Source organism: Drosophila miranda, assembly GCF_003369915.1.
Source record: "Drosophila miranda strain MSH22 chromosome Y unlocalized genomic scaffold, D.miranda_PacBio2.1 Contig_Y1_pilon, whole genome shotgun sequence".
Classification (NCBI taxonomy): Eukaryota; Metazoa; Arthropoda; class Insecta; order Diptera; family Drosophilidae; genus Drosophila; species Drosophila miranda.
In genome coordinates this window covers 35,294,001-35,312,313 of record NW_022881603.1, presented here as the reverse complement: position 1 = coordinate 35,312,313, position 18,313 = coordinate 35,294,001, and the positions used below count along the sequence as shown (strand labels likewise).

The 18,313-nt window shown below is 47.1% G+C and overlaps 2 pseudogenes; both read left to right on the top strand.

The window, feature by feature from the left end:
- Positions 1-705: 705 nt before the first annotated feature.
- Positions 706-4,702, top strand: LOC117191638 (annotated as a pseudogene).
- A 1,576-nt stretch (positions 4,703-6,278) lies between these two features.
- Positions 6,279-9,287, top strand: LOC117192077 (annotated as a pseudogene).
- Positions 9,288-18,313: the final 9,026 nt, after the last annotated feature.

Sequence of the window (18,313 nt, the reverse complement as noted above, 5' to 3'; positions counted from 1 at the left end):
ACTTGCCGGAGACCAGGAACCGCAATCCCAAGGATGTGGCGCCTTTGCTGCAGAAAGGCCTCAAGTCGAAGATCAAGTGAAACATAAAGTGAAAAATTAAATATATTTCAGCTGCATATACATACATACATGTTAGGGTATGCGTACGTCGGTGCGAGTCTAGCGAAAAAGTATTGTAAAATGCGCTCTGCTCTCTCCGTCTCGACAGCCTCCTCTCCACCCTCCTCCACATAGACGATCGCCACGGCCAACAATGAAGGCAGGCCGGGCGACGCGACGTCACAGGTAATGCGTCAAGATTAGCGCTTTGTGTATGTTGTCTATAAATTCAGCCAGTGGGCCACAGTGGGCCACGGAGCGTCGAGGAGAGCGCACGCGGCTTGCGAATGAGGCACTTGCTCCGGGATCGGGTCGAATTGGTTTGGCAGCGCGCACACGAAAGTGAATTGAAGTGAAAAGAAATGAAGTAATGTTAAAAATACACCAAGTAACGAAACAAATACAAGACGCTGATGTTAATGTTGGATGTGCGGTTTGTTGTGCAGCAACAGCATTAAATAATTTCCAATAGAATAGAATTCCCAAGCCAAATTCGAAGGCATTCGGTGCGTTAAATAACACTGATAAAATAATATACAGAGCAGAGGCGCGTACCGTACAAACATAAATACTCGCATCGTTCTGTTCTGTTCTGTTCTGTTCTACATGTGCAATTCGAAAATACATCAGATCAGCGAAACCGAAACAGAAACAGACCAGAGCAGCATTGAGAAGCGGTGCTTTCTCATTCATGACGTCACGGCCACGAGTGCACGAGGTGAGCATCTGGCAAGGAAGAACGCAGCGCAGCGCAGCGGCAGGCAGTTGGGGCCAGAACAAAACGACTCTGGCAACTGTCATAATAAACAGGTTTGTAATTTGGGTAAATAGCAGAGGGAATAGGAATGCGTGGGGATGGAGATCCTACCAGAAGGCTACGGCGAGGATCACGACAGGGTGTAGTGGTGCAGGGGGTGGCGCACGCAACTCGATACGCATTCAATACACGTATTTCCCCCCACCCCACACAAAGTATGCGGTCAATGCACGAAAATCAGTTTTTGGCTCCGTCCGTCACTGTCCGTCCGTGTACTGTCAGGTCTGTTGGTGGCTTGGCCAGGGTATTCTGGCCATCAATATGCGTGGACGTGGATGTCGTCGTTGTGGTTTTTATACCCGATACTCAAAATGAGTATTGGATTTGTGGTAAAAGTGGATGTGTGTAACGTCTAGAAGGAATCGTTTCCGACGCCATAAAGAATATATATTCTTGATCAGCATCAATAGCCGAGTCGATTGAGCCATGTCTGTCTGTCCGTCTGTCCGTCCGTCCGTCTGTCCGTCCCCTTCAGCGCCTAACGCTCAAAGACTATAAGAGCTAGAGCAACGATGTTTTGGATCCAGACTTCTGTGATATGTTACTGCTACAAAAATATTTCAAAACTTCGCCACGCCCACTTCCGCCCCCACAAAGGACGAAAATCTGTGGCATCCACAATTTTAAAGATATGAGAAAACCAAAAACGTAGAATTGTAGAGAATGACCATATCTTTAAGACTGCGGAATCTGAATTGGATCGTATCATTATTATAGCCAGCATCAAGAAAACAATTTCATTTTTTCTCGCCCTGTCTCTCTCTCTAACACAGTAGTTTGCGGCATGCTTTTTACCTGGTGTCGGGCTGCCAAGTCATTGGAGATGCTGATGGTTGGACGCTTCTTAGGCGGGATCGCCTCTGCCTTGATCTTCCCCGCCCAGCCCATGTATCTGCCGGAGCTGGCTCCCTCGGAGCTGAGCGGCAGTGTGGGCGTCTTCACCTGCATTGGGGTGACGGGTGGAATTTTGCTCGCACAAGTGCTGACCCTCTCCCAGTTGCTTGGCAACGAGAACCTGTGGCTCTACGCCCTGAGCTTCTACACACTGCTGGTGGTCGCCTCGCTGCTGCCCATGTGGTGGTTTCCGGAGAGTCCTCGCTGGCTCTACCTGCACAAGGGCGACTCGGCCGGCAGTGAGCTGGCGCTGCAGCGTATACGCGGCCAGAGGCCGAGGAGGAAGTGCAGCGGGAACTGCGAGGGATGAAGGCCACGTTGGAGGCCCAGGCCCAGGCCAGCAGCAAGGATAGCTCCCTATGTCAGGTTCTGGGCGATAGAGAGCTGTTTCTGCCCCTGCTCTTGGTCTGCTCCTTCCAAGCCATCAATGGAAACTCAGTGGCATCAATGCTGTAGGTCCTGCAGCTCCCGCTTGAATCTGTGAGGAAATTCATGCAGTTTCGAATCTTTTCAGATCTTCTTCTACTCCCTGTCCATTCTGACTCAGGCGGGCTTCTCGCCGGAGGCAGCCACCTGGCTGAATCTAGGCATTGGCGGATTCAATCTGTGCACTTCCCTGCTGGGCCCTCTTCTGGTCCACAAGTTCCCGCGTCGTCCTCTGATGATGTTGTCCTGCGCCGTTTGCGCCCTTTCGCTTCTGGCCATGTCCATTGGTCTGTACTTCCTGGAGAGCTCGGGGAGCACGGTGCTGACCTATTTCTGTGCTGCCTTCATCCTCATCTTCATCCTGGGCTTCCAGATTGGTTTAGGTCCCATAGCCTACATTATTGGCTCTGGTTCGTATCTGTTTAGCTCTCGTTTTGGCATTACCAGCTCATACAAGATTTTTTTCTTCCGCAGAGCTGCTCGAGGACTCGCCCCGTCCAGTGGCCATGTCGATGGGCAGCCTTTTCTCCTGGATTGGCAATTTCCTGGTGGGCATGTTGGGTGGGTTGTGGTGGGTCAGTTCTTTTCCTTCGATTTCCTGTTGGGCACTAGCAAGCACTGGCATTGTGCCCTGGGTGGCTATGTGATACTGGTGATCATTGGCCTTGCGCCGCTCCTCTGGTTCCCCGAGAGCCCCAGATACTTGATGTCCAAGGGCAACAGGGGTAAGACCCGAGCGATTCTTGTGCGACTGCGGAAGAGCGAGCAGCGCGTGGACACGGAGCTGGCGGAGATTGAGGCCGCGTTGGCCGTCGCAGTGGAGAAGAGTAGCATGGCGGACGTGATCCGCAACAGCAAGCTGACGATGCCCCTGATCATTGTGTGCTCCTTCCATTTGGTTCAGCAAATGAGCGGCATAAATGCGGTAGGCGGTGGGATATGGCATTGCCCAGACAGGGCCATTCCAGCATAATCTTTCTCCCGCCCCCAGATCTGGTTATATTCCGTGTCCATTTTCACAGATGCTGGATTCACCTTGGAAGTGGATTTGTGGCTGAATTTCGCCGAGGGAGTGCTGAACTTTTTCGTTGCCGTCTTCGGACCCTGGATGATGGCCAGCTTCAACAGGCGAATCATGATGATGCTCTCCTGCCTATTCTCATCCATTTGTATACCCGATACTCAAAATGAGTATTGGGGTATATTAGATTTGTGGTAAAAGCGGATGTGTGTAACGTCCAGAAGGAATCGTTTCCGACCCCATAAAGTATATATATGCTTGATCAGCATCAATAGCCGAGTCGATTGAGCCCTGTCTGTCTGTCCGTCCGTCAGTCTGTCCGTCTGTCCGTCCCCTTCAGCGCCTAGTGCTCAAAGACTATAAGAGCTAGAGCAACGATGTTTTGGATCCAAACTTCTGTGATATGTCACTGCTACAAAAATATTTCAAAACCCGCCCACTTCCGCCCCCGCAAAGGACGAAAATCTGGGGATATTCAAAAATCTCAGAGACTATTAAGGCTAGAGTAACCAAATTTGGTATTCGCACTCCAGTTAGATCTTACTATAAAACGTGCATCTCAAAATTTCGCCCCACCCCCTTCCGCCCACACAAAGAACGAAAATCTGTTGCATCCACAATATTGCACATTCGAGAAAACTAAAAACGCAGAATCATAGATAATGACCATATCTATCAGATTGCTGAATCTGGATCAGATCAGATCATTTTTATAGCCAATAGGAACAAATCAATTTGCAGTGGCTACGCAGCGCCCGACGTGACGCTCAGACTGATTTTCTGTCTCTCTCGCACGCACTCTTTGTCGTGTCGTTTAATATTAGCGGCGTCTGCCGGAGGAGAGTTATACTGACTTAGTATCGGGAATAACCGTAGAGTTGCGGTGTCCGCAGCAACTCACAACGTTCCCCCTCGTTCTATCTTTGCTCAGCGTCGGGCTCGAGTTTATGGTAACAGCTTAAATAGACGTATACCTTTTGCATACGCTTACGTATCCTTCCACCTTAGAGCTCGTACCAGAAGGTTTCCTACGGCTGCATCCTTTCTGTCGCTGTACATCGTTGCCTTTAACTTGGGTCTGGGACCCATGCCCTTCTTCATTGGCTCTGGTGAGTATCCGAAACGTGCATGTGATGCACATACACTCTTTGGCCTATTGATAGAGATGTTCGAGGTGTCGCCACGTCCCGCTGCAATGGCCTTGGGCAGGCTGACCAATTGGCTATCCAACTTTCTGCTTGGCATGGTGTTCCCCCTCCTGCAATCGGGCATTGGACCGTTTGCCTTATACCCTGCTCTCTGATATGCCTCTATGGATTCCTCCTGACCTGCCGCTACTTGCCGGAGACCAGGAACCGCAATCCCAAGGATGTGGCGCCTTTGCTGCAGAAAGGCCTCAAGTCGAAGATCAAGTGAAACATAAAGTGAAAAATTAAATATATTTCAGCTGCATATACATACATACATGTTAGGGTATGCGTACGTCGGTGCGAGTCTAGCGAAAAAGTATTGTAAAATGCGCTCTGCTCTCTCCGTCTCGACAGCCTCCTCTCCACCCTCCTCCACATAGACGATCGCCACGGCCAACAATGAAGGCAGGCCGGGCGACGCGACGTCACAGGTAATGCGTCAAGATTAGCGCTTTGTGTATGTTGTCTATAAATTCAGCCAGTGGGCCACAGTGGGCCACGGAGCGTCGAGGAGAGCGCACGCGGCTTGCGAATGAGGCACTTGCTCCGGGATCGGGTCGAATTGGTTTGGCAGCGCGCACACGAAAGTGAATTGAAGTGAAAAGAAATGAAGTAATGTTAAAAATACACCAAGTAACGAAACAAATACAAGACGCTGATGTTAATGTTGGATGTGCGGTTTGTTGTGCAGCAACAGCATTAAATAATTTCCAATAGAATAGAATTCCCAAGCCAAATTCGAAGGCATTCGGTGCGTTAAATAACACTGATAAAATAATATACAGAGCAGAGGCGCGTACCGTACAAACATAAATACTCGCATCGTTCTGTTCTGTTCTACATGTGCAATTCGAAAATACATCAGATCAGCGAAACCGAAACAGAAACAGACCAGAGCAGCATTGAGAAGCGGTGCTTTCTCATTCATGACGTCACGGCCACGAGTGCACGAGGTGAGCATCTGGCAAGGAAGAACGCAGCGCAGCGCAGCGGCAGGCAGTTGGGGCCAGAACAAAACGACTCTGGCAACTGTCATAATAAACAGGTTTGTAATTTGGGTAAATAGCAGAGGGAATAGGAATGCGTGGGGATGGAGATCCTACCAGAAGGCTACGGCGAGGATCACGACAGGGTGTAGTGGTGCAGGGGGTGGCGCACGCAACTCGATACGCATTCAATACACGTATTTCCCCCCACCCCACACAAAGTATGCGGTCAATGCACGAAAATCAGTTTTTGGCTCCGTCCGTCACTGTCCGTCCGTGTACTGTCAGGTCTGTTGGTGGCTTGGCCAGGGTATTCTGGCCATCAATATGCGTGGACGTGGATGTCGTCGTTGTGGTTTTTATACCCGATACTCAAAATGAGTATTGGATTTGTGGTAAAAGTGGATGTGTGTAACGTCTAGAAGGAATCGTTTCCGACGCCATAAAGTATATATATTCTTGATCAGCATCAATAGCCGAGTCGATTGAGCCATGTCTGTCTGTCCGTCTGTCCGTCCGTCCGTCTGTCCGTCCCCTTCAGCGCCTAACGCTCAAAGACTATAAGAGCTAGAGCAACGATGTTTTGGATCCAGACTTCTGTGATATGTTACTGCTACAAAAATATTTCAAAACTTCGCCACGCCCACTTCCGCCCCCACAAAGGACGAAAATCTGTGGCATCCACAATTTTAAAGATATGAGAAAACCAAAAACGTAGAATTGTAGAGAATGACCATATCTTTAAGACTGCGGAATCTGAATTGGATCGTATCATTATTATAGCCAGCATCAAGAAAACAATTTCATTTTTTCTCGCCCTGTCTCTCTCTCTAACACAGTAGTTTGCGGCATGCTTTTTACCTGGTGTCGGGCTGCCAAGTCATTGGAGATGCTGATGGTTGGACGCTTCTTAGGCGGGATCGCCTCTGCCTTGATCTTCCCCGCCCAGCCCATGTATCTGCCGGAGCTGGCTCCCTCGGAGCTGAGCGGCAGTGTGGGCGTCTTCACCTGCATTGGGGTGACGGGTGGAATTTTGCTCGCACAAGTGCTGACCCTCTCCCAGTTGCTTGGCAACGAGAACCTGTGGCCCTACGCCCTGAGCTTCTACACACTGCTGGTGGTCGCCTCGCTGCTGCCCTTGTGGTGGTTTCCGGAGAGTCCTCGCTGGCTCTACCTGCACAATGGCGACTCGGCCGGCAGTGAGCTGGCGCTGCAGCGTATACGCGGCCAGAGGCCGAGGAGGAAGTGCAGCGGGAACTGCGAGGGATGAAGGCCACGTTGGAGGCCCAGGCCCAGGCCAGCAGCAAGGATAGCTCCCTATGTCAGGTTCTGGGCGATAGAGAGCTGTTTCTGCCCCTGCTCTTGGTCTGCTCCTTCCAAGCCATCAATGGAAACTCAGTGGCATCAATGCTGTAGGTCCTGCAGCTCCCGCTTTAATCTGTGAGGAAATTCATGCAGTTTCGAATCTTTTCAGATCTTCTTCTACTCCCTGTCCATTCTGACTCAGGCGGGCTTCTCGCCGGAGGCAGCCACCTGGCTGAATCTAGGCATTGGCGGATTCAATCTGTGCACTTCCCTGCTGGGCCCTCTTCTGGTCCACAAGTTCCCGCGTCGTCCTCTGATGATGTTGTCCTGCGCCGTTTGCGCCCTTTCGCTTCTGGCCATGTCCATTGGTCTGTACTTCCTGGAGAGCTCGGGGAGCACGGTGCTGACCTATTTCTGTGCTGCCTTCATCCTCATCTTCATCCTGGGCTTCCAGATTGGTTTAGGTCCCATAGCCTACATTATTGGCTCTGGTTCGTATCTGTTTAGCTCTCGTTTTGGCATTACCAGCTCATACAAGATTTTTTTCTTCCGCAGAGCTGCTCGAGGACTCGCCCCGTCCAGTGGCCATGTCGATGGGCAGCCTTTTCTCCTGGATTGGCAATTTCCTGGTGGGCATGTTGGGTGGGTTGTGGTGGGTCAGTTCTTTTCCTTCGATTTCCTGTTGGGCACTAGCAAGCACTGGCATTGTGCCCTGGGTGGCTATGTGATACTGGTGATCATTGGCCTTGCGCCGCTCCTCTGGTTCCCCGTGAGCCCCAGATACTTGATGTCCAAGGGCAACAGGGGTAAGACCCGAGCGATTCTTGTGCGACTGCGGAAGAGCGAGCAGCGCGTGGACACGGAGCTGGCGGAGATTGAGGCCGCCTTGGCCGTCGCAGTGGAGAAGAGTAGCATGGCGGACGTGATCCGCAACAGCAAGCTGACGATGCCCCTGATCATTGTGTGCTCCTTCCATTTGGTTCAGCAAATGAGCGGCATAAATGCGGTAGGCGGTGGGATATGGCATTGCCCAGACAGGGCCATTCCAGCATAATCTTTCTCCCGCCCCCAGATCTGGTTATATTCCGTGTCCATTTTCACAGATGCTGGATTCACCTTGGAAGTGGATTTTTGGCTGAATTTCGCCGAGGGAGTGCTGAACTTTTTCGTTGCCCTCTTCGGACCCTGGATGATGGCCAGCTTCAACAGGCGAATCATGATGATGCTCTCCTGCCTATTCTCATCCATTTGTATACCCGATACTCAAAATGAGTATTGGGGTATATTAGATTTGTGGTAAAAGCGGATGTGTGTAACGTCCAGAAGGAATCGTTTCCGACCCCATAAAGTATATATATGCTTGATCAGCATCAATAGCCGAGTCGATTGAGCCCTGTCTGTCTGTCCGTCCGTCAGTCTGTCCGTCTGTCCGTCCCCTTCAGCGCCTAGTGCTCAAAGACTATAAGAGCTAGAGCAACGATGTTTTGGATCCAGACTTCTGTGATATGTCACTGCTACAAAAATATTTCAAAACCCGCCCACTTCCGCCCCCGCAAAGGACGAAAATCTGGGGATATTCAAAAATCTCAGAGACTATTAAGGCTAGAGTAACCAAATTTGGTATTCGCACTCCAGTTAGATCTTACTATAAAACGTGCATCTCAAAATTTCGCCCCACCCCCTTCCGCCCACACAAAGAACGAAAATCTGTTGCATCCACAATATTGCACATTCGAGAAAACTAAAAACGCAGAATCATAGATAATGACCATATCTATCAGATTGCTGAATCTGGATCAGATCAGATCATTTTTATAGCCAATAGGAACAAATCAATTTGCAGTGGCTACGCAGCGCCCGACGTGACGCTCAGACTGATTTTCTGTTTCTCTCGCACGCACTCTTTGTCGTGTCGTTTAATATTAGCGGCGTCTGCCGGAGGAGAGTTATACTGACTTAGTATCGGGTATAACCGTAGAGCTGCGGTGTCCGCAGCAACTCACAACGTTCCCCCTCGTTCTATCTTTGCTCAGCGTCGGGCTCGAGTTTATGGTAACAGCTTAAATAGACGTATACCTTTTGCATACGCTTACGTATCCTTCCACCTTAGAGCTCGTACCAGAAGGTTTCCTACGGCTGCATCCTCTTTCTGTCGCTGTACATCGTTGCCTTTAACTTGGGTCTGGGACCCATGCCCTTCTTCATTGGCTCTGGTGAGTATCCGAAACGTGCATGTGATGCACATACACTCTTTGGCCTATTGATAGAGATGTTCGAGGTGTCGCCACGTCCCGCTGCAATGGCCTTGGGCAGCCTGACCAATTGGCTATCCAACTTTCTGCTTGGCATGGTGTTCCCCCTCCTGCAGTCGGGCATTGGACCGTTTGCCTTATACCCTGCTCTCTGATATGCCTCTATGGATTCCTCCTGACCTGCCGCTACTTGCCGGAGACCAGGAACCGCAATCCCAAGGATGTGGCGCCTTTGCTGCAGAAAGGCCTCAAGTCGAAGATCAAGTGAAACATAAAGTGAAAAATTAAATATATTTCAGCTGCATATACATACATACATGTTAGGGTATGCGTACGTCGGTGCGAGTCTAGCGAAAAAGTATTGTAAAATGCGCTCTGCTCTCTCCGTCTCGACAGCCTCCTCTCCACCCTCCTCCACATAGACGATCGCCACGGCCAACAATGAAGGCAGGCAGGGCGACGCGACGTCACAGGTAATGCGTCAAGATTAGCGCTTTGTGTATGTTGTCTATAAATACAGCCAGTGGGCCACAGTGGGCCACGGAGCGTCGAGGAGAGCGCACGCGGCTTGCGAATGAGGCACTTGCTCCGGGATCGGGTCGAATTGGTTTGGCAGCGCGCACACGAAAGTGAATTGAAGTGAAAAGAAATGAAGTAATGTTAAAAATACACCAAGTAACGAAACAAATACAAGACGCTGATGTTAATGTTGGATGTGCGGTTTGTTGTGCAGCAACAGCATTAAATAATTTCCAATAGAATTGAATTCCCAAGCCAAATTCGAAGGCATTCGGTGCGTTAAATAACACTGATAAAATAATATACAGAGCAGAGGCGCGTACCGTACAAACATAAATACTCGCATCGTTCTGTTCTGTTCTGTTCTGCTCTACATGTGCAATTCGAAAATACATCAGATCAGCGAAACCGAAACAGAAACAGAACAGAGCAGCGTTGAGAAGCGGTGCTTTCTCATTCATGACGTCACGGCCACGAGTGCATGAGGTGAGCATCTGGCAAGGAAGAACGCAGCGCAGCGCAGCGGCAGGCAGTTGGGGCCAGAACAAAACGACTCTGGCAACTGTCATAATAAACAGGTTTGTAATTTGGGTAAATAGCAGAGGGAATAGGAATGCATGGGGATGGAGATCCTACCAGAAGGCTACGGCGAGGATCACGACAGGGTGTAGTGGTGCAGGGGGTGGCGCACGCAACTCGATACGCATTCAATACACGCATTTCCCCCCACCCCACACAAAGTATGCGGTCAATGCACGAAAATCAGTTTTTGGCTCCGTCCGTCACTGTCCGTCCGTGTACTGTCAGGTCTGTTGGTGGCTTGGCCAGGGTATTCTGGCCATCAATATGCGTGGACGTGGATGTCGTCGTTGTGGTTTTTATACCCGATACTCAAAATGAGTATTGGGGTATATTAGATTTGTGGTAAAAGTGGATGTGTGTAACGTCCAGAAGGAATCGTTTCCGACGCCATAAAGTATATATATTCTTGATCAGCATCAATAGCCGAGTCGATTGAGCCATTTCTGTCTGTCCGTCTGTCCGTCCGTCCGTCTGTCCGTCCCCTTCAGCGCCTAACGCTCAAAGACTATAAGAGCTAGAGCAACGATATTTTGGATCCAGACTTCTGTGATATGTAACTGCTACAAAAATATTTTAAAACTTCGCCACGCCCACTTCCGCCCCCACAAAGGACGAAAATCTGTGGCAGCCACAATTTTAAAGATATGAGAAAACCAAAAAAGTAGACTTGTAGAGAATGATCATATCTTTAATACTGCGGAATCTGAATTGGATCGTATGATTATTATAGCCAGCATCAAGAAAACAATTTCATTTTTTCTCGCCCTGTCTCTCTCTAACACACACGTAGCATAGGCAGCTTTGCTTAGAGTAAAACATTAGCGCCTAGATCTCAGAGACTACAAAAGCTAGAGCAACCAAAATTTGGTATCCACACTCCTAATATATCGGACCGAGACGAGATTGTTTCAAAATTTCGCCACACCCCCTTCCGCCCCTTAACGCTAGTATCCGCACTCCTGTTAGATCTCACTATAAAACGTATATCTCAAAATTTCGCCCCACCCCCTTCCGCCCACACAAAGGACGAAAATCTGCTGCATCCACAATATTGCACATTCGAGAAAACTAAAAACGCAGAATCATAGATAATGTCCATATCTATCAGATTGCTGAATCTGGATCAGATCATTTTTATAGCCAATAGGAACAAATCAATTTGCAGTGGCTACGTGTCGTGTCGTTTAATATTAGCGGCGTCTGCCGGAGGAGAGCCATACTGACTTAGTATCGGGTATAACCGTAGAGTTGCGGTGTCCGCAGCAACTCACAACGTTCCCCCTCGTTCTTGTAGGTATTGCGATATTAGTGTGTCATTTTGCTCTTTTCGTCCGGTATAATTAAATTTGAAAATCTCTTCTCGTGTAGCCGCTGACACTTAACACTCTGTGCCAGTCTGTTATATTTAAGCAGCTTTTTATACCCGATACTCAAAATGAGTATTGGGGTATATTAGATTTGTGGTGAAAATGGATGTGTGTAATGTCCAGAAGGAATCGTTTCCGATCCCATAAAGTATATATATTCTTGATCAGCATCAATAGCCGAGTCGATTGAGCCATATCTGTCTGTCCGTCCGTCCGTCCGTCCGTCTGTCCGTCTGTCCGTCCCCTTCAGCGCCTAGTGCTCAAAGACTATAAGAGCTAGAGCAACGATGTTTTGGATCCAGACTTCTGTGATATGTCACTGCTACACAAATATTTCAAAACCCGCCCCCTTCCGCCCCCGCAAAGGACGAAAATCTGGGGATATTCACAAATCTCAAAGACTATTAACGCTAGAGTAACCAAATTTAGTATCCGCACTCCTGTTAGATCTCACTATAAAACGTATATCTCAAAATTTCGCCCCCCCCCCTTCCGCCCCCACAAAGGACGAAAATCTGTTGCATCCACAGTATTGCACTGTAGTGGTCGCTTGTCGGTTATATATTTATGTATATTATATATATAAATATATTTATATATATTTTATTATTTATACAAGTATATATCACACCTCACCGAGATACTTATTAATTATTAAGTTAAGTCCCCATAGTTAGTGTATAGTTAGGTTGGCTTAATTTCTTGTTGTGGTGTTACATGTTAAATTTTCCTGGTCGTGTGGGGGCTAGCGCCACCTAGGGTTGACATTAAGAATATGCATGTCCATAACCATTCAAGGTGAATGGCGAAGGATCGTGCAAAGGCAGATCCGGAGAACAAAATTTTTGTTGGTCAGTAGATCCGCCCAAATCTTTCTTTCTCCTCGTGGCCGCACAAGCATTCAGTTGCGCGGTGAGAAAAAAAATAATAAAAATAAAATTAAACCGCCGTAAATAACCGTGGTGTGAAACCAAAGTGCACTCGATCGGGAAAAAAGAACCCAAGAAAGCAGATTGGGCTCTAATCGAAAACGTGAGTACCGGCCTTCGACAGTGCTAGGAGCCTCGAAGTTAGATTTTCCGACTTTTTCTGTAGTTTCCGCTTGGAGGTGAGCAGCCCCAACACAAAAAAAAAACACCTGGAGAAAGAAGGAATTAGCACCTCAACCCTATCCCCCTATTTTCGCAGTGCCAGTTCCAACCGGGTAAATATGTGCATGGAGTAACTGTTAGAAAAAGTAGCCTGATCAGTATTTTCAAATTCCACATTAGAATCGGCACTTAGTTTGGGAATTATCCAAAAGCTGCAGCCCGAGCTTTAAGCCCCCGCACTACGAACCAGCTGATCCACCAAGTCGCGGGCAGTGAACTTTGGCTGCGCGAGACGAGGACAGCCGTCTGAACGGGCTTAGTGCGGCGAATTGGCGTAACCGTTTCGCATTCAAAACCGGGCCAAGAAACGGAAACCGTTGCTTGCAGTCAGCGTAGGACCGAAGCCGCTTAAATGTTCCTACCGGGCGGGAAAAAATAGTGCACCACGTGTGTACATAACCTCCCGGCGACCCCTAGTGGTATCGCCCCACTTGTTCTTCTCGTGATTCGGCCTAGCTGTTCTAAACGTTTATTTAAAGTGCAGTGGAGGCCAGCGTTTGTCTTATGTGCACGTTAGTGTCATTATGTAGGCTGAATGAAAACTGTAAGAGATGTGCTCACATACATACATATGGGCGGTGTGCCCACTGAAAGCAACTGAGGCCAGTAAGATCCCACCGTGACTCGCATTCCCTTGACCCTCGCAGTCCGTTGATATGTCTGTTTTTGTGTAGTTGGATATACTTAGTGTTAATTGTACACAGAAACGAGGGGGAACGTTGTGAGTTGCTGCGGACACCGCAACTCTACAGTTATACCCGATACTAAGTCAGTATGGCTCCCCTCCGGCAGACGCCGCTAAAATTAAACGACACGACAAAGAGTGCGAGCGAGGGAGACAGAAAATCAGTCTGAGCGTGACGTCGGGCGCTGCGTAGCCACTGCAAATTGATTTGTTCCTATTGGCTATAAAAATTATCTGATCTGATTCAAATTCAGCAATCTGATATATATGGTCATTATCTATGATTCTGCGTTTTTAGTTTTCTCGAATGTGCAATATTGTGGATGCAACAGATTTTCGTCCTTTGTGTGGGCGGAAGAGGGTGGGGCGAAATTTTAAGATACACGTTTTATAGTAAAATCTAACAGGAGTGCGGATACCAAATTTGGTTACTCTAGCCTTAATAGTCTCTGAGATTTTTGAATATCCCCAGATTTTCGTCCTTTGCGGGGGCGGAAGGGGTGTGGCGAAATTTTGAAACAAACTCGTCTCGGTCCGATATATTAGGAGTGTGGATACTGAATTTGGTTGCTCTAGCTTTTGTAGTCTCTGAGATCTAGGCGCTAATGTTTTACTCTAATCAAAGCCGGCTATGCTATGTGTGTGTTAGAGAGAGACAGGGCGAGAAAAAATTAAATTGTTTTCTTGATGCTGGCTATAATAATAATACGATCCAATTCAGATTTCGCAGTCTTAAAGATATGGTCATTCTTTACAAGTCTGCGTTTTTGGTTTTCTCATATCTTCAAAATTGTGGATGCCACAGATTTTCGTCCTTTGTGGGGGCGGAAGTGGGCGGGGCGAAGTTTTGAAATATTTTTGTAGCAGTGACATATCACAGATGTCTGGATCCAAAACATCGTTGCTCTAGCTCTTATAGTCTTTGAGCACTAGGCGCTGAAGGGGACGGACGGACGGTCGGACGGATGGACGGACGGACAGACGGACAGACAGACAGACGGACGGACGGACAGACAGACAGGGCTCAATCGACTCGGCTATTGATGCTGATCAAGAATATATATACTTTATGGGTTCGGAAACGATTCCTTCTGGACGTTACACACATCCATTTTCACCACAAATCTAATATACCCCAATACTCATTTTGAGTATCGGGTATAACGAGGGGGAACGTTGTGAGTTGCTGCGGACACCGCAACTCTACGGTTATACCCGATACTAAGTAGGTATGGCTCTCCTCCGGCAGACGCCGCTAATATTAAACGACACGACAAAGAGTGCGTGCGAGAGAGACAGAAAATCAGTCTGAGCGTGACGGTGGGCGCTGCGTAGCCACTGCACATTGATTTGTTCCTATTGGCTATAAAAATGATCTGATCTGATCCAGATTCAGCAATCTGATAGATATGGTCATTATCTATGATTCTGCGTTTTTAGTTTTCTTGAATGTGCAATATTGTGGATGCAACAGATTTTCGTCCTTTGTGTGGGCGGAAAGAGGTGGGGCGAAATTTTGAGATACACGTTTTATAGTAAGATGGAAGAGAAGAGCGGATACCAAATTTGGTTACTCTAGCCTTAATAGTCTCTGAGATTTTTGAATATCCCCAGATTTTTGTCCTTTGCGGGGGCGGAAGGGGTGTGGCGAAATTTTGAAACAAACTCGTCTCGGTCCGATATATTAGGAGTGTGGATACCAAATTTGGTTGCTCTAGCTTTGGTAGTCTCTGAGATCTAGGCGCTAATGTTTTACTCTAAGCAAAGCCGCCTATGCTACGTGTGTGTTAGAGAGAGACAGGGCGAGAAAAAATGAATTTGTTTTTTTTTATGTTGGCTATAATAATAATACGATCCAATTCAGATTCCGCAGTCTAAAAGATATGGTCATTATCTACGATTCTGCGTTCTTAGTTTTCTCATATCTTTAAAATTGTGGATGCCACAGATTTTCGTCTTTTGTGGGGGCGGAAATGGGCGGGGCGAAGTTTTGAAATATTTTTGTAGCAGTGACATATCACAGAAGTCTGGATCCAAGACATTGTTGCTCTAGCTTTTATAGTCTTTGAGCACTAGGCGCTAATAGGGAATGACAGACGGACAGACGGACAGACAGACATGACTTTATGGGGTCGGAAACGATTCCTTCTGGACGTTACACACATCCACTTTTACCACAAATCTAATATACCCCAATACTCATTTTGAGTTTCGGGTATAATTATACGATCCAATTCAGATTCCGCAGTCTTAAAGATATGGTCATTCTCTACAACTCTACGTTTTTGGTTTTATCGTATCTTTAAAAATGTAGATGCCACAGATTTTCGTCCTTTGTGGGGGCGGAAGTGGGCGGGGCGAAGTTTTGAAATATTTTTGTAGCAGTGACATATCACAGAAGTCTGGATCCAAAACATCGTTGCTCTAGCTCTTATAGTGGGGCGAAATTTTGAGATACACGTTTTATAGTTAGATCTAACAGGAGTGCGGATACCAAATTTGGTTACTCTAGCCTTAATAGTCTCTGAGATTTTTGAATATCCCCAGATTTTCGTCCTTTGCGGGGGCGGATAGGGGTGTGGCGAAATTTTGAAACAAACTCGTCTCGATCCGATATATTAGGAGTGTGGATACCAAATTTGGTTGCTCTAGCTTTTGTAGTCTCTGAGATCTAGGCGCTAGTGTTTTACTCTAAGCAAAGGATCCCTTATGCTACGTGTGTGTTAGAGAGAGACAGGGCGAGAAAAAATGAAATTGTTTTCTTGATGCTGGCTATAAAAACAATACGATCCAATTCAGATTCCGCAGTCTTAAAGATATAGTCATTCCCTACAACTCTACGTTTTTGGTTTTCTCATATCTTTAAAATTGTGGATGCCACAGATTTTCGTCCTTTTTGGGGGCGGAAGTGGGCGGGGCGAAGTTTTGAAATATTTTTGTAGCAGTGACATATCACAGAAGTCTGGATCCAAAACATCGTTGCTCTAGCTCTTATAGTCTTTGAGCACTAGGCGATGAAGGGGACGGACAGACGGACAGACGGACGGACGGACAGACAGACATGGCTCAATCGACTCGGCTATTGATGCTGATCAAGAATATATATACTTTATGGGTTCGGAAACGATTCCTTCTGGACGTTACACACATCCATTTTCACCACAAATCTAATATACCCCAATACTCATTTTGAGTATCGGGTATAACGAGGGGGAACGTTGTGAGTTGCTGCGGACACCGCAACTCTACGGTTATACCCGATACTAAGTCAGTATGGCTCTCCTCCGGCAGACGCCGCTAATATTAAACGACACGACAAAGAGTGCGTGCGAGAGAGACAGAAAATCAGTCTGAGCGTGACGTCGGGCGCTGCGTAGCCACTGCAAATTGATTTGTTCCTATTGGCTATAAAAATGATCTGATCTGATCCAGATTCAGCAATCTGATAGATATGGTCATTATCTATGATTCTGCGTTTTTAGTTTTCTTGAATGTGCAATATTGTGGATGCAACAGATTTTCGTCCTTTGTGTGGGCGGAAAGAGGTGGGGCGAAGTTTTGAGATACACGTTTTATAGTAAGATCTAACAGGAGTGCGGATACCAAATTTGGTTACTCTAGCCTTAATAGACTCTGAGATTTTTGAATATCCCCAGATTTTCGTCCTTTGCGGGGGCGGATAGGGGTGTGGCGAAATTTTGAAACAAACTCGTCTCGGTCCGATATATTAGGAGTGTGGATACCAAATTTGGTTGCTCTAGCTTTTGTAGTCTCTAAGATCTAGGCACTAATGTTTTACTCTAAGCAAAGCCGCCTATGCTACGTGTGTGTTAGAGAGAGACAGGGCGAGAAAAAATGAAATTGTTTTCTTGATGCTGGCTATAATAATAATACGATCCAATTCAGATTCCGCAGTCTTTAAGATATAGTCATTCCCTACAACTCTACGTTTTTGGTTTTCTCATATCTTTAAAATTGTGGATGCCACAGATTTTCGTCCTTTGTGGGGGCGGAAGTGGGCGGGGCGAAGTTTTGAAATATTTTTGTAGCAGTGACATATCACAGAAGTCTGGATCCAAAACATCGTTGCTCTAGCTCTTATAGTCTTTGAGCACTAGGCGATGAAGGGGACGGACAGACGGACAGACGGACGGACGGACAGACAGACATGGCTCAATCGACTCGGCTATTGATGCTGATCAAGAATATATATACTTTATGGGTTCGGAAACGATTCCTTCTGGACGTTACACACATCCATTTTCACCACAAATCTAATATACCCCAATACTCATTTTGAGTATCGGGTATAACGAGGGGGAACGTTGTGAGTTGCTGCGGACACCGCAACTCTACGGTTATACCCGATACTAAGTCAGTATGGCTCTCCTCCGGCAGACGCCGCTTATATTAAACGACACGACAAAGAGTGCGTGCGAGAGAGACAGAAAATCAGTCTGAGCGTGACGTCGGGCGCTGCGTAGCCACTGCAAATTGATTTGTTCCTATTGGCTATAAAAATGATCTGATCTGATCCAGATTCAGCAATCTGATAGATATGGTCATTATCTATGATTCTGCGTTTTTAGTAGTCTCGAATGTGCAATATTGTGGATGCAACAGATTTTCGTTCTTTGTGTGGGCGGAAAGAGGTGGGGCGAAATTTTAAGATACACGTTTTATAGTAAGATCTAACAGAAGTGCGAATACCAAATTTGGTTACTCTAGCCTTAATAGTCTTTGAGATTTTTGAATATCCCCAGATTTTCGTCCTTTGCGGAGGCGGAAGGGGGTGTGGCGAAATTTTGAAACAAACTCGTCTCGGTCCGATATATTAGGAGTGTGGATACCAAATTTGGTTGCTCTAGCTTTGGTAGTCTCTGAGATCTAGGCGCTAATGTTTTACTCTAAGCAAAGCCGCCTATGCTACGTGTGTGTTAGAGAGAGACAGGGCGAGAAAAAATGAATTTGTTTTTTTTTATGTTGGCTATAATAATAATACGATCCAATTCAGATTCC